The sequence below is a fragment of the Cryptomeria japonica genome, chromosome 4 (genome assembly GCF_030272615.1).
Source record: "Cryptomeria japonica chromosome 4, Sugi_1.0, whole genome shotgun sequence".
Classification (NCBI taxonomy): Eukaryota; Viridiplantae; Streptophyta; class Pinopsida; order Cupressales; family Cupressaceae; genus Cryptomeria; species Cryptomeria japonica.
Window position 1 is genome coordinate 681524921 of NC_081408.1, and position 14666 is coordinate 681539586.

General features: G+C 31.4%; 1 protein-coding gene across 7 annotated transcripts in view; it reads left to right on the forward strand.

Annotated features, from left to right (window-relative positions):
• The window catches only part of LOC131028643 (uncharacterized), a 98860-nt gene extending 84737 nt beyond the window's left edge, over nucleotides 1-14123 (forward strand). For 2 of the 7 annotated variants that reach the window (XM_059220060.1, XM_057958971.2), the window contains exons 19-21: nucleotides 9537-9592; nucleotides 13523-13724; nucleotides 13888-14123. The gene's annotated coding sequence lies outside the window, so the exon portion shown is untranslated. Of the gene's footprint in view, nucleotides 1-9536; nucleotides 9720-13522; nucleotides 13725-13887 lie in introns of those variants that run through there. The other 5 variants (XM_059220059.1, XM_057958973.2, XM_057958975.2 and 2 more) reach the window with 5 other exon arrangements.
• The last annotated feature ends 543 nt before the right edge of the window (nucleotides 14124-14666 follow it).

Genomic DNA, 14666 nt, shown 5'->3' on the forward strand with positions numbered 1-14666 from the left:
AGTCATGCAAAATATAAATACCAAATTAAAAAGCAAAAGGCTTAGTTTGCAAAGACCGAGTATAAGAAACATGTCATGGTGTGTGCAAAAAGTGTAACATCGAACAAAGTGTATGCCCCCACGTTAAATTGATTGCATATACCTTATCAGGAGCAATTGCTTTAAGGTAGTATGCATCCAAAGGACAAGCACGTTACCAAAATTAGATTGCCCTAAGAAAGAACAAATTAAAGGATAATGGTCACAAAACATATAGGAAAATGTACCTAAGGGATACACTAACTGTGGGGTCAATATACTTTTATGATAAATAATTTATATCAGGAATATTTGTATCGAATTGATCTCATTCCCAAAAGGTAGTGGAACTATAAAGACAATAGAAGAAGAGCACAAGTCTCTTTTTGAGTTAACATTGAAGAGACCAAAAGGAGATTTCAATGTTTTCCATCATCCCCAAGTAGAAAACACAAGGAACAACATATATATTAAAGGAGATACAAATAGAAGAATGTCACAACAAATTCAACCTCGTTATTACCTTGCACCAACAAAGTAATAAGGGTCATCCAAAGATAATCTAACGTAACGCAAAAACATATCAAGCAACACAATTAAGGGAAGCACATTACGAACAAACAAACAAACACACAAAAGAGAATCTACTACATGAATGAAGCTAGTCAAGCAAATCACCCCCCTCCCAATCCCGTTGAGCATCATTTAGAGATGGGGGAGAAGATGCAAGAGGAGATACTTCGAGCACAACAAATGGAGTCTTGCAAGTTCCAATGAGGATCATGGTGTAATGATGAGTTAGTTTGTCACTAGGAGCTCAGGTTAATGCTTTTGAAAAATGTGAAGATAAATCATGATTAACGTCAATGAGGTCATACATATCATTAAGATAATTAGGATCAACATTGTTAGCAGAAAGAACATCATTATCCGTATCATCATCTAGATTGATAAAAATATTATCTACTGTGAAAAGAAGTTGAACCAACATTTTTCTTAAGCATTTTTAATCTTGGTGATTTGAGTTGAACATCCTCCCTAGGGATAGGCAAAGGTTGGACAAATGAGATCAAGTCAACATTTCGTATCTTCTGAGAAGAAATGGTTTGGGAAGCAAGCTCAGAAGCCTTGGCATGACGTTTTCATTGACGTTCACTCGCATAACGATTTGTTTTATTTTTAGTCGAGGGTTGCGAAGGCTGGGGATCAACGAACATAAGTTTCTTTTCTTCCCTTAAAGGGGGAGGAATAGAAGAAACCCCACTAGATTGAAATATATAAGATGTCGAGTGCTTTTCTTTATAAAATGTAGGACGCAAAATTGAGGCATATAGGAGGGATAGAAGGAGGAGGAAGAATACCAGGTCCATTATGAGGAGGAAAATCCATAGGTATAGGGTCTTTAGGCTTACTCAAGAACATGATCATCTTGTTTTTTCACATTTGGTAAGATAAGAAAAGGATTATACTTCAAGGCTTAAGAGATTTAGGTTGTTTAGGCCAAAAGTAATCAAGGGTGAAATAACCACACTTTGCTGTAGGTTGGTAAAGGCTATGATTAATTGTTATGATAGCGCCATTATGAGGGTGTTGATGTTTGTAGCTTGAGTTGAATGATCATTTAGAATACATATAATATATGTTGATTAATAATAATATATTATTATGTTATATTATTATTAATCATATAAAATTTAATATTCAATATTAATCTATTATATTATTCTAAATTAATAAATGATTGATGAAACATTATAATATTGATTAAATTATTATAATTAAAGGAGAGACATGTCCATTCAAGGACATGCCTCTCCAAAGGAATATATATAGTATAATGTTATTCAATTTGAGAGCACATAGAATTCCAAGAATGCAAGTATCAGATTGAATTAGATATATACATGAAAATACATCCAATAAAACCTGGGGAAATTCAATAGAGGGAATCTAAAAAAATTGTGAATTGTAGAAGGGATAGCTTTGATGGAAGAGAGCCAATGATATCCCAACTTCACACAAAATTAATCCAATGTAGGAATAATAGTAAAAGTAACGTCTAAGCATTTAGTACCAACATCAATGGTAAGGGTGATAGAACCAATAGTAGGGCAAGAGAAACCATCATGCCCCTTTATAATCACATCAAGTTTATCATATATTATTGGATGCAATTGTAAGATATAAAGATATTCTTCAGTAATGACATTCGCCATACACACTTGATTGATGAGCACCTGTCGTGAGAGTTTGTGTTTGATATTCACAATGATATATTATGGGCTATCAAGTGCAACAATAGTCTCACTAGGATCAAAAGTAATGCATAGGTTTTTAGGAAGTGTAGGTTTGTCAACAAGATTCACAACATTGTTAGATTCTACACCAAGGTCATTCGAAGAAAATGCAAGAAACTCAAAATCGACAACTTTGGTAGAGTGAGAAGGCAACTGATTGGTCAACATTTGGAGATTTTGATTAGGAGGAGCTATGGACTTGTTTCCTTTGTCATTCACACTAGCTATAGATATAGTAATGCTATCAATGAAGTCTTGAATTTTGTTCTTCGATGTATAAGATTTCTCGGTATCTCGGTATCATCGCTAGGTTGAGGGTGATATTGATTTAAGGCTTTGGGATCATGGTAGGGTGGCAATGGTCTAGAAGTGTCGATTGGCTTAATAGGAGGAAGCTTCAACACATATGCAAAGGCTCAGAAAGAGGAGTCAATTATTTTCTAAAGTATTTGGGTAAAGGGGCCACACCTGTTGTTGTGGTTGCCACTTGAGGTTTCCACTTGAGTGTTGATGTTGTCGTTTATCTTGATGTAACCTTTGTTGGGTTTAAATTTCACAGATGATTGTTGGTCACCGTCATTCTTATCAATTGGAGCCATTGAAAAGGATGATTCAAATCGACTCACTTGAAGTTGATAAATATGGAGCACTACAAACAATTGCGTAAAGGAAGTAAACTCAGAAAATAGATGCTTATCTCTAACGCCTTATTTGTAAATTAGCAATAAAAATGATCAGGCACTTGATAAGCAATTTGAGAATGCGAATGTTTATATCTACCAATAAAATCAGTCACTTTTTCATTAACTCCTTGCTTACAATGAATCAAATTAGTGAAAGAAATTTTATGACCAATCATATTTTGAAATTGTTGATTGAAAGCATTAGCTAATTGTTGAAAAGAAGTAATAGAATAACGAGACAAAAAACAACACCATTGCAAAAGTTTATCTCTAAAGGTTCTAGTAATCATTTTATCCAAAAGCCTTTGGTCATGAGCAAAATCAACATACAAAGTTTGAAATGTCTTCACGTGAGTCAAGGGGTCACCTTTTCCACTATAGAACTCCAATTGAGAGACTTCCATATGTCTACGGGGAATTGCACAAACAATGTCATCAGATTGTGGGCTTGCTACATTAAATGTGAGAACATTGAACTTGGATTGATTAATGGAAGTCGATTGATGTTGTAGGGATGTAACAAGTTGGGTTATGTTATTGATGGTTGGTTCAATGGATGGATTGAAATTGGACATGTTGGATTGTGATGGGGGAGTAACTTTATTATATGTAGGTGGAGGTTGAGAGTAAGAAGGTGGAACATTGTGGTATGTTGGTATGGGAGATGGCTGTGAAACAAATGGAAGACTCGTGAAAGGAGGTATGTTAGAATATTGATTTATAGGATTGCTCCCATGATTAACATGTGTAGGATTAACATTTTGTGTGGAAGTAGTCATGATAAAAGATGTAAATGTAGGCACACTAGGCAAGGATGTAGGAATTGGAATGTAATGATTGGCTTGACTAGTGGGTTTAGAGTAACAAAGGAGTCTGATACTACTTTTGATTGACATGATTTTAGTTGCTACAATATGACCAAGACCACACAACAAATCAACATCAATTTTATCACTTTGAACCATTCTTTTTAATCCTTCAAGCAAAGGAATTGCCTCTCTTCGGGTATTGTTGATTCATCCATTGTTGAAGATTTTCAAATTTATTGTCAATCTTCTCCAATTGGTCAAAGTAATGCTAGTTAGTGATTCATCCATATCATGAGAAGTATGAGGAGAATGGGAATAAATGATGCCATTTGTTGGATTAGAGGAATCACTAACATTTTTTATGGAACAAGTTATCCAACGACGGTTCCATATTTGTAGTGTTTAAACCTTGGGATGCCTTAATTCTACAACTTCTACTCATTGGAATATTTTATGTAGGACTTATGATAACGAAAGTCATGCACAAAGGAGGGAAGTTTGAATGCCAAAATTGAAAATTATGATTAAGTAATGCAATTTGTAATAAAATTGACCGACTAACCATTAAATTAAATAATTTGAATTATGAGTTTGAACAATAAATGCTTTTAAAGCATTATATAATAGGTCATAATAATTAGATTTAAAAATACACTTGAAAATTACGTAATCTGTAAGTTTATTTTAGAATAATAAACTAGGGTTTTTGTGAATTTAACATCTAAATTTATGTAATGCAATTGCAAATTTGAATTTTAAAATACATACAATCATATTTCAGACAAGAAATCAGGATTAATCATGAAAGATGTTCAGTTCACCAAAATGTAATGGCTTATTTTGGTATTGGGGTTAGTTAAAATAATAAAACCATTAGCAATCCCAAATTAATCAATACACTGGAGAGATGATGGAACCCGATAGATCTAGGCTCAATTGAAATGAGGAAAGGGTACTTGAGATTGTGATTGGATTGATTAGTTATTATTGGTTATCCTCATTCTTAGTTGAATTTGGATTGTAATTGTGAAATTAGGGTAAAAGTATGAATAATTGAAGTAAATTATCGAAAACAAACTGCTTCAGATATCCGAGAGAGCCACAAGTTGAGATCTGGTCAAAATTAAATGTTAAAAACCTGTTCGTAGATGTTTGGCCTGATTTTTCGAGACCAGATAACGCATAGCCGCCCCGGGCCTTCGAATTTTTTGCCATCGGACGCTGAACTTGTTTGTCATTGTCGACTCTGCTGGAATTACTGAGTACAAGTCCTACACCTGTTTCTTGCACATAAAAACATAGGGAAAGATGTTGGGAATAGGGGTTTGCCTTAGGTCAAACCTAGGTTTTGGAATTAACCATGAAATTGAATTGATAAATGTAATGAAAGGTTGTAATAAAATACTTTCCTTTTGAGGGAAAGGGTGAAATGCTTGAAATAACCATGTAGACCTTGATAAAGTTTTGTTTGACCTTCACACAAAGGTTTTAAGGTTTCTTGTATGATATCTTCATGAAACATTGATCATCGATGCCATTTTCAATACTTGAACTTGACTTGATTATTGGTCCAATGCTTGATGATTGGTTGACTATTTGCTAACTTGAATTTCACCAAAGTGTAATTGAGATCATAGAAGATTGACTAGGTTAGGATTTCAATTGAGAGGGGTAGACATCCTTTTATACTTGACTACTCGGAAACAAATTAAAATTTTGGAGTAGGCCGACTTGGGATCAAATTTCCCACTCATTTGAAATGACCGTTGTTGTGCTCAAAAATGGGTATTGATTAGGAGGACTAGGGCACTGCACATCCTGGTTTTGATTTTTGAGCAGGGTTCACAACGCCTTGGTTCTGAAAAATTGGGACAGAGCACGAGGGGGAAGAAGAGGAAATGATGAGAATTAAGGATTGACAGGGTGTGTGAGTAGAATCAAGACAGTTATCAGGCATGAGAAGCTGAAACACTGAAGTGAAGCCTAGGCGAGGACAAAATTGGAAGCGAGTACAATTTTCAATGTCGCTTACAATTTACAATGCTATAGGAGGTATTAGGAAAATACTATTATTTTAAAAGAAGTTAGGTGTGACAAGTAAATTAACAAGCAAGAAAAAAGCATTGGGGTTATGACTTAACGGTGTCATGTCTTGATTTATACGTAATCATTATGTCCATTTGTTTTATTGATTCGCACACTTCAATAATAATTAATCATAAGACCATTTGCTTAAAATGAAGACATCAATAAGAAAAGCACTCTAGAAATTCAAGTGGCCAATATATATATATATATATATATATATATATATATATATATATATATATATATATATATATATATATATTGGAACTAGTCATGGACTGAAGAGTTGCTAATGCTTGATTAGTTAAGGGAAAGTATATATTATGTTTAGAGCAAAATGGTATATTTACAAGGGTGAAAACTTAATGTTTAGGATTAATTTTGTTTTGTTTAAATATATTTTGGTTTGTTTATTTTGACTTCATGGGGTTATGTCTTCTTGTAGCCAGTAACGTGTCTTCAAACTGCATTATTGTTGCAAAAGCAACTCTAAATCTCTAAATAAATGTCGTAATTGGTTCTCTATTTTGAATAGAATAGAATACAATATTTTTTATCTTTAATATGTCAATGTTGAAAAAGAGCCTAGTGCTCCATCGCTAGTTAGTGTAATTGTCATGCTCAAAATGGTAATAAGGGTTTGATCTGTGAGAAATTTTTCACGTACCAAATCAATGCATATATATAGAAGACAATGGTCACATAGTTTTCATGATTACATATATGATTACATTTACGCAAAACATAGATAAATTTTGTGCATTAGATGAAGTTCAAGATAATTTAGATCAATCTCATGCATCTCAAGATCTATCTACATTATTATCTTTATCAATTCAGAGTTTGAAACATTTATCAAACTAAGATAACAAATCTTTCAAGAAAGACAAATTTATTTCAAGTAACACCTACATCATCTATCCATCATTGATTCTAGAACTACACACGCCTATCCCGTACATACATTGATTTCAATTATCTATCCTAGGTCAAGTATTAGTGCCACACACACACACACACACACAAAGACACAAAGACACACCTTAATAGATTCCGCAAGAATTTTGGGTTTTGTATAAGGTTTCTATACTTTTTCTATAGAAATGAGAAGTTCTCTGTTTACATAATCAAGTATACTTATTAATAATATATACTTCAATTTCAATTATGTTTTTTAGCTCAATTTTTAGATAATTATTTTTATTTCTTTATTTAATCTTTATACAGAATAGATTTTTTATTATAATAAAACTTGATTTGATCTTAATACCCATAAAATGATTTTAAAACATATACAGTGTGGCAAATCATTACATCTATTCACCTTTCATATACTTATTAGTATTATATAGTTTTATTTTAAATTAAGATAAATAATTAAATGTATTTAGAAAATATGTTATATATTTTAAAACTATAGATTTATATTAATTATTACATCAAATTTTTTAATATTTGGGGAGCAATGTTGTCTTTCTCTCATGTTGACCTGTATATTTATATTTACTATGTTATATTTTTAATATTTGTGGGATAATATTGACCAAAAGTGCTCCAGACTTCGCTTCAATTTGTGAATATTCAAACGAATAAGTATCCTTTAATGGAAAGAAGATCAAATTTTCAAATATTGATTTGACAACTTTCAAAAGTCAATAGAAAATAAGGATGCCCAAATACATATAAGTCAACGATATTATTACCATGCCCACACAAGATAGATCAATTTTGTGCATTAGATGAAGTTCATGATAATTGAGATCAAGCTCATGGAGCTTGAGATGTATTTACATCATTCTCTTCATGAATTTAAAGTTTGAAACATTCATCAAATTAAAATAAGTAATCTTTCAACAATGAAGAAATATTCCAATCAATGCCTGCATTATCTATCCATCATCGATTCCACAACTACGTACACCTATCCATATCCATAAAATGTGTAAAAAAAATATACAATTAAATTTTTCTTAATTTTTTTTTAACATAAATATAACTTTTGAACATTAGACAACTCATCATATTTAAGAAACTCTCATATACTTAATATTAAATATAAATTCTATTTATTAAAAAAATTTAGTTGGTATAAAAATGTGTTAGCAAATTGGTTTCTTACACACTATTGTTTTTGATTAAGAAAATATCAAAAACAAAACAAGGGTATGAACCCTTGATACAATTTCCTATAGGTGGCAAAAATAGAGACAACAAAATAGGGGTGCAAATCCCGAATAGACTAAGGTCAGACAAGCAAATGGAAAAAGCTGTCAAACTTGCAATAACCCAAAACCTAACTCAAGGATGGAGAGAAACACCCAAAGCCTTGACAAAGAGGGGTTTGGGGAAGGGGGAAGACTTTCCCTTTCGCTTGCGACAAACGACAGTCTAGGCAATACTGTTATTAGGACCATCAAAAGAGGGATCAAATAGGGAGGACCTCTCAAAGATTTTGTCAACAATTGTAGCAAGTTTCTGCAACAGAACAACATCAGGATCTATCCGTCTATCTCTCTCTATCTATCTTTCGCTACCTTTATTTCTACCTCTTCCTCTTCCTCTCTATCTGTTGAACATGGAGCACTTCACAAAGATTTTGTCAACAACGGTAGTAGGCTGCTGCAACAAAACAACATCAGGAGCTATTGTTTAAATAAAAGCAAAGAACATGTATACTTCTCTCTCTCTCTCTCTCTCTCTCTCTCTCTCTCTCTCTCTCTCTCTCTCTCCATATATACTTTTATATTCTCTCTATCTCTTTCTATGTATCTTTCTCTTTACCTCTTCCTCTCTATCTGTTAATCTCCTTATCCCTATCTCTTTATTTTTATGTTTCTTTCTACCTCTCTCTATCTGTGTATCTATTTTTCTCCATCATCGTCTCCCCCTCTATGTTCATCTCTATTTTTATCTACTCTAAATTAACCACACTAATGGTAGGAACTTGACACTTAGTGTCCCTTTTTTACTTCGTTTTAAAAGCTAGTGTTTGTATTATTTATTTTCTCCTTTTTTAGCAAATTTTATTAAATGAAATTTAATACATGTTGGTTTACTTAGATTGCTTGAAATATGCCACACAAAATATATCATGTGTTATATTTCTATGAATAATATTGGAAGTCCCAATATCATTTATCCATATGCATCTTTTGTTTTATATGTGAGGTTTTATTATTCGTTTTATTTATTATTATTTCTTTAATTCAAAATATGCATTCTTTAGTTCAATCTTATGCTTAATCTTGTCTAAATTTAACTAAGCATGAGTATTGTAGGCGGTTATCAATTTGCAAGAAATTTGATACATGGAAATGCAATCATAGTTGAGTTACTTAGTGAATTGAAATATGCCGCATGAAATATACCATATGTTATGTTTGTATGAATTATATTGTAAGCCCCAAAGTTGTTTATGCAAATACATCTTTTGGTTCGTTTCGAAGGTTTTATTGTTCTTTTACCTATTATTGTTTCTTCAATTCAAAGTATGCTTTCTTTAGTTCAATCTTATGTTGAATGTTTATCAAATTGTTATTTGCATCTTGTTTTGAGTTGTTTTCAAATGAATTGTTTAATATATTTTATCTTATGTTTTCAAATAAAATTTAAAAAAATTAGTGATTGAATCTTGTGTGCAGGTGTGAGTGGAATCAACCATCGAGCTTTATTTGATGATTGGGTTGAGTTTTACCAGGTGTTTTCTACTATATTCTGTTAGTCTCTTTGCAAGAAATATAGATGCAATACTATATCTAATTATATGATGTATCTGAAATTTTGTAATCTTTTAAAAAATGGTAGTTGGAAGCAAGTTTCAAAGATATATTGATTTGAACTTATTTTTTAATTCAATATAAAATCATTGATAGCACAATAATGTATTTCTTTCATGTGAAATGTTGTTTAATATGAAGAATACATAACAAATTCGATTCTTTGAAAAACACATCATGTGCATAGTATATGAAGTGCTTGTGCATCTAATATAAAATAGAATAATTTTTTAAACATGTTAACTCATATATGCGTAATGCATAGTGTCACATATTGAACCAAACATATCATGAGATTGAGCCTAAAAGAACCGTTGAACTGAAATGCATAGTGTCACATATTGAACCAAACATATCATGAGACGCATTACGATGTTATCATAATGCAATAAATAGCTAATTAATTTTAGGGTTCACCCTCACTTCTTCCCTAACCCTAACAAAAAATGGTGGAATTACTGTGCTAGGGTGCTTGAAACAGTCTACATGCGGGCTCCCTCAAGGTTTCTTAAGGTAGATTTATCCATACCCCATCTTGTGGACTTGCCCTCAATGTTTTAGTATACATGACCTTACCCATCTTGTGACTGAATTACTCTGCTTGTCCCTACACAAACCCCCTATCGCTATGTAGGCATTAGCAGAAGACTAAAGGCTGGGTTATATATATAATAGTATTCAATGTACTATGCATGTATATGAAATTAAATATTTATAATCATACATATTGTAGTCTATAACAATATTACTACTAAATTTTGCATAAAAACATTTTTAGGCTTCACATATTAAGCGTACATATTTGACACACCCCCATGAATACCGCAAGGAACAAAGATGTTACTGCTTGTAAGTGAATAACAAATCAGATTTGATATGATATGATCGATGGTGATATCACTGGAGGCTTTTGATTCCATTCCTTTATATTTCTCAATGTGAGGGAGAGGGCACACCTCTACATCATGTATGCCCTTTTACAAGAGAGACATTCTTTCACCATTAGCACCTTTTGCAAGAGTGCGACTCTCCATTTTTTTTGCCCTTTGAAAGGGACACAAGCTTTCACAATCAGATCAGTACTTTTGATTCCCAATTTATCTTGCTCTCAAATGAGGTTCTCTTGTCCCTTTTACATCTCATGTCTGAGGGAGACAACTTTCAATTCCATGTCTTTTGACCATTCATTAACTTTTGAAATATATATATATATATATATATATATATATATATATATATATATATATATATATATATATATATATATATATATATATATATATATATAGTCTTTTATATTTTAATTTAATTTTTAATTTTTATTATTTTGTATTTTAATTTTTTTCTTATTATTTATTATTAAATTATATGTTAAAGTGGGGATATTATAGTTGTGGAGTACAACTTTTATGATTGTTTCTTTACATCCATTGAATTTGATCCATTAGGAATTTCCTTGAGTGTTAACATGTACATTGATTGGTGAAATGCTTAGATTATTCTTGATTTCAAAGAAATCTTGAAGGCTTAAGATAGCTAATTGACTCTTCTTTTGGTTTCAAAATAATTGTAAGTTGGATGAAACGGTATTTAATTACTTGATCATTCGAAGATAATCCCAACATGAAGTAGAGGATTTACTCACAAAAGTGACTTGCAACTTAGTGAGGTTTTAGCATTTGGATGCATTAGGATTTTATAGTCTATTAATTAGAAAGTTTTAGAAATGTTTTTTTTATGGCTACTTTCATGGTTTCTTGAAATGGAAGTCCTATATCGTTTTTTGTATGTAAGTCATTTTTAACCTTGACATTTTTGTGGATCAATTTTTGATCTATTATGGGTGAGTGAATTTATCTATTTTTAATTTAAAATGCAAATTTGATTGCCTAAGTTCCTAAGTTCGTATATAAGGTCATTGAATTGGTCAAATGCCATTCTTGTATCAAATTAGTTTGATATGTTTATCATCAATATTTTAGTTTGCGAATCTATGAATTGGTTGGCAACATGCCTTGAATTGTTCAACATCGCATTGATTGAAATAGCAAATCTTGAAGGCTTGGAACAAATAATTGGCTGGTAGTTTTAGTTGTAAATGCCTTTTATCTTGGACTAGATGATACAACATTGTTCACTTTTCTCTAGGTTTTATTAGGTCATGAAACGAAGGAGGCATATTTGTGTTACTTTCTAAACATCATGCTTATAGAGTAGACTATAGGCAATTGAAGGTTAGATAAAAGCTCATCTTTGCTTGTTTTAGGGTTTTCAAAGAAAAACCCATATTCCTCAATTTTTCATTTGACTCTTTTTAAGAAAGCTTTTTTTTGTGTTGGTTTTGATTTGTTTTGAGATCAATGATTTTTATGTACTGTCTTAAATGCCAATTCTGATAGAGAAATTGATTTCATTTGAGGAGGTGGACTTCGAGCTTTATGACTAAATTCTTTGGGCTAGTTTTTATTAGATAAACTTGGGAAGGGCTCAACCTTGTTAGAAGACAACCACGACGGCAATAAAAACAACAAAAAATTAAAGCTTACAACACGGTAGCATAAGAAGAAAATGCACAACCTATTTCAAGTGTGAGTTGACCTTTCACGCACAACTTGAGTATGAGTTCAGAAAGAGGTATTTCTCAAATTAGTTACTTCAATATGATTGTCAATAATGTTTCTAATAATTGATTGATAACATTCGTTGGAGCATTCTAAATGATTCCTTGATTCACATATCAAATGTTTGGAACCGTGACAAATAGTTGCCCTGCATTTATGGTTTTGAATTGCTTGCATCTCAGACTAAAGTATATAACATTATTTTTTCTTGTTTTTGGTTTCTCATGGCACACTAGGGTAAGTGTTATTGGTGGTGAAAAAGGTAAACTTAGTTGGGTGGCATGTATTGATGGTAATTGAATTAATGTAAAGATTAACAATTATTAATAATTCGCATTTGAGAAAATCATTAAATCAAGTCAAATGTTGTTTATGACATCATATGCAATATAGGATGAATGTTCGAAAATTGGTGGTAGGGGATGATGGTTTAGTTGAAGAGACTCTTGAAGTGTGTGGACTTATAGGACACTTATACCAATATTAGGAAATCTTGAATTATGATGAAAATTATGATTATAATTTTTAGCCAATTTAAACAAGATAATTTTGTATCAACTTTTGGTGATGGTTTTCAGGCTTGAGTTATTGAAATGAAGCACTTAAGTTCAACCTATCATCCAAACATTAATTATTAGACAAAGAGTGAATCAAATCTATTAAGATTGTATTAAACAAATCAACATATAAATGGGAGCACTATCTTCCCTTAGATGGGTTTGTTTATAACAATAGTACCATTTAGCCTTAGGAATATATTTGTGGGGCATTGTACCACAAAAATGTTGGGGTATTGTTGGATGAAATATCATTTATCATACTTTGTTTGGACTTGACATGTTCCATCAAATGGAAGAGGAAATAAAACTAATCAAATGATGATAATTGGAAAGAATTGGTTGAAGAAAGAAGAGATACTGTCATGAATTGTTCTATGAGGTAGTTTTAGGTTAAGAATAATGTTACTTATAGTTTTTTTTTTAATATATTGAATAATGCTTTTTGAGATTTGAACTTAAGACCGCCTATGTAGGTGTTACTTAGAGTTGAATCATATAACTGTTTGAAATGTTTGAAAAATGAACTAGTCTAATGTTTCATTAAATGAGATCTCTCAAAATTGTGAAGTTCATCGATTTTGAGGCTTGTTATCTAGCTTTGCCAGTTTAACATATTTACTCAATGCTTTCCTTATATTTTTGTTAAACTATTGTCAAATATTCTTCTCAGGTTAGATTGCCCATGGTGATATTCTTGTCAGCAATGTTAGGATACTTGATATATAAGATGAGCTTGCTAAATAAAGAAATAATTCATTGTAAGGTTGGGTGGCCCAATATGTTAAGGATTATTCAACTTGGGAGGGCATGGAAGATATAGTATTGGATTCCACACTCTTGGTAAGGATAATAGGAATGATGCACAATTTAGGGTAAGAATGTCATTGACTTTTCACACTCTATTTTTTTTTTTAATTTATGTTACAATTAATTTAGTTTAGTTTGCATAGGAAGGTTAATGAATGTATAATAAATGTTGTGCGTGTGATGTTATTTTAAGATAACTATTGTTTTTTTTTTGTTTCGGTTGTGTAGGGGGTGATCTAATTAAAGCGCAGAGGAAGATTCACTTTTAAAGGACAACATCACAGAGGACCCACACGCTTGCACTCTAGAACACGGTTTGGTATATTTGTTGATGCATCATTTGTTTTATAAATTAAAAGTTATATTTATGTATTGAAAATGATGAGATTAATTGCTTTGTTTTAGTTCCTTTTTAAAGATTTAAAGAGTTTATCTCATTTGATTTAAAGAAAATTGTTAGGTTGCAGATGTCTTTTATTGTTAGAAAATGAGTTTATCATCATTTAAGTAAATTGCCTTTGACTGGGTTCCATTTATATTATGACTTGAACTAATCTCTTGTTGGAATCCGCTCTTAGAAAAATTGTCATGGTTTACCTTATGAGGCTAGATGATGAAATATTTTCACCTATAAGCTAATGCATTTGTTTTGACTAAATTAGAATTTTTGATGCTTAGACCAAAGAGTTTTACCTTTGATTTGAAGTTAATGGAATTTTATTACATATCAAGTTCCCTAATGTTTGTTAATCTTTAGTTATGGAGATTTGTTTTTCATTACATCACTACGAGGTTGTGGTGAAGTTTTGCTTTTGATTTTGATGTCTTTATTTTGAATAAATTTGAATATTGTGTTTTTTTTTTAGGTTCTAGTATTGCATGTAAGTTGATTGGTGGTTCTTAGAGGACGTTTTTTCAATTATTATTTTTCTTTTTGCTTTCAATTTTTTGTAGACATTCAAAATTTAAGACTATTAAAGTAGAAATTTCACTTTGAGAGCAACACT